This window comes from Dendrobium catenatum, unplaced genomic scaffold, assembly GCF_001605985.2.
Source record: "Dendrobium catenatum unplaced genomic scaffold, ASM160598v2 fragScaff_scaffold_1676, whole genome shotgun sequence".
Taxonomy (NCBI): Eukaryota; Viridiplantae; Streptophyta; class Magnoliopsida; order Asparagales; family Orchidaceae; genus Dendrobium; species Dendrobium catenatum.
The window spans coordinates 2,113,757-2,116,917 of record NW_021320138.1 but is presented as its reverse complement, the minus strand read 5'-3'; positions in this window follow the sequence as shown (position 1 = coordinate 2,116,917).

Here is a 3,161-nt window from a genome sequence, read left to right as displayed (position 1 = left end):
TTATGTTTGGAAAATTTGAAAAAGATTTCCAAGCCACGACGTCTTTTTCTAAGCGTGGTTTAATTCATTGGCATCAAGTAAATGTTTTTATAATTTAAAAAATTAATAAATATACAACTAAAATATAAATTAATAACTTTTGTATAGAACAAAATAAAAAATGATGCAAAATTAAGATTACTTGTTCTTAAAAATATATTGCTTGCAAACTGGAATATTAGTAATCTGTGGACGATGGTGGACACTGGGATAGTAGTCGGTAGGCGATGGTGACCAAATGGATCATAGTCGGTGGGCGACAAAGGTCAAAGGGATCATAGTCCGTGAGCGACGGTGGTCAGAGGGATCATAGTCGGTGGGCGACAAAGGTCAAAGGGATCATAGTCCGTGAGCGACGGTGGTCAGAGGGATTATATTTGGTAATTGGTAGCCCGGTAGAGAACCAACAATGGTTGGCCGTGGGAGGAGGTCTAGCGGCAGTCAACGATCGGGCGGTGGTCCGATGATGGTCAGGTGAAAGTCCAACGGCGGTTGGTAACATGATGAAAGTCCGGCGATAATCGACAGTCGGGTGGTAGTCTGGCAGCCATGCGATGGTCTGATGATTGACAAACGAAAATTTGGTGACTATTGAAGGTTGGGTGGAAGTTCAGTGGTAGTCGGCGACCAAGCGATTGTCCAACGATGGTTGGGCGGAAGTCCAATGACTGTCGACGTCCTGCTAGAAGTTTGGCGGCAGTCAACGACAGGGGTGGTGGTCCAACAATGGTCACGTGAAAGTCTGGCGGCGGTCGATGGCCGGGCGTGATTCATTGATAGTCGACAGAGGTGGTGTTAAAGTTCTTGAAGCCTGTGAGTTCTCTCTCCAATTTGTAGCCAAAGGTCTCTTTCATGTAGAGAGTGGGGGTCTATTTATAAATTTTTTTTGAGTGATACACCCCATAAATATAACGAAGATCTATGGCTTTTTCATAGTGCTCTATCGGATTGTCCGTATTGATTCCTCGATCATAAAATATTTTTCAAGTGTTAAGTGCCTTAATGATGTCAAAAATTAACAATCTTGGGCTCGTTGGATTCTTCTTGCCGAGCTGCTCGATTCGAATATAAGCATGTCATATTTGTATATCATTTTGTCATCCAATTAACACTTTGAACCTTCAAAATACACTTCAGACTCATAATTCAAACTAATTTGACCTCATATTGGACAGATTTTAGTGGCATTTAGTTCGTCTCTTCGAGACATTCATTTTGACAGTAAGTTTGTTGAAATTGAAATTCATATGATCCTAAATTTAATTATAAAAATTTCTAATTTGAATATGCCTCAAAATTTATGCACTATTGATTTTTGTGAAATATCAATACTTATTATGAATTACAGAAGTTTCATTATATTGTAGATCTCGGATAAATTTTGACGTGGTATGTCGAGACATTTTAAAAATAAATATTTTAAGAACATCAAATATCATAATATGCATAGCAAATAATGAAACATCAAATATCATAATATTTGATAAAAAATATAAATTGAAGGGAAATGAAAGAATGAATATCTTATGTCTAACATGTAATAATCTATTAATCAATTTCAGTTCTTTCAAACACTTTCCACTTAAAAGTGCATTAATTGTATAAGAATTAAGCATAAAAAATATAAATATAATCATAACAAGCAAATCAAACTTTAAAAGAATTATACGATAAAAAACTTCGTCAACTTCTTTATTTATTCACATACAGTCTGTGAACAATAACTTCCACTGCATCTCTATAGTTAAAACTCATAATCATAACATTAAATTATTGTCTTCCATGTAACCTCAAAACACAAGAGATTGTATCAATAGGTTAATATTTAAGAATTCAAAATTGAAAAAATGAAAGGTGAACTTTCGTAAAGCATTATTATAATAAAATATAAGAGAAATATCAAATAGGAAAAAAATGTTATCAATGAAACATCAAATTTTAAAAATTATGATTGTTAATTTTTGTGAAATTTGATTGTGTTGATCAATCAAGTTGCTCTCTTGATTCAACTACCAATTTTACTAGTCGAGCTTTATTAAGAGCTCACTTATTTATTTATTTTTATTTTTATTTTAAACTTAAGCTCACTTGGGGATTGCAGGGAGCAACTCATGTCACGACCCGACCCGAGACGGATCCCGCCCGCACCGAGCCGCGACCAGCCAAACAAACAGACCAGGATCTGGCTTTGGAATTTGCTTCAGAACTGATTCTTCCAAATAGTTCAACTCAAAAACAGACACACAGAGCTATTATGAAACATCAAATGCAGCGGAACAAAACATCTATATTGTTCTTTCTTTTCCTCAAAACAATCATCTACAACTACAGGCCATGGCTCAGACAGAAAGAAACAGAGCAGAAGAGCCATGTCTGTACAAAAATCAAAAGTACAAAACAATACCTACGGATCAGACTCTGAAATCTATTCATGTACCTCCTTCCCTTTCCCAGAACCTGAAAACCACTAGAAAACAAGAATGAGCTACAACAGCTTAGCAAGACATCAAACCTCCAATCAAAATCCTCAGAGTCTACATCAACACAATCAGACAGAAATCCATACAGAAATCGGAACATAATCGTACATCAAATCAGAACAGAATCAGAATCGTACAGATCAAATCAAATCAGAACATAACAGAAATCATCATATCAGAACTGACAGAACGTACGGAAATCAGAAATCAGAAATCAGATTACATCATATCAAATCAGAAGTCATATCAGAACAGACAGAATCGTACAGAAATCATAAATGCATAATAAATCAGAACAGATATTTCAGAACAGATCTTCCTCCCAGATTTCAGAACTTACCCTTATATCTCTCTTGTGCATACAGCACTAGAACTTCCCCTTATAGCTCCCTTGTGCATACAGCACCAGAACTTCCCCTTATAGCTCCCTTGTGCATACAGCACCAGAACTTCCCCTTATAGCTCCCTTGTGCTTACAGCACCTTCCCCTTATGGCTCCCAAAAGCATACAAAATCATAACATGTCATTTCAGAACAAATCCGGACAATTTCAGAATTCATACGAAAATCCGGCAGCGTAACGGCAGTATACGAAATTTACACAAAATTTCCTAAAAATCACAAATTACCAAATTATCACAG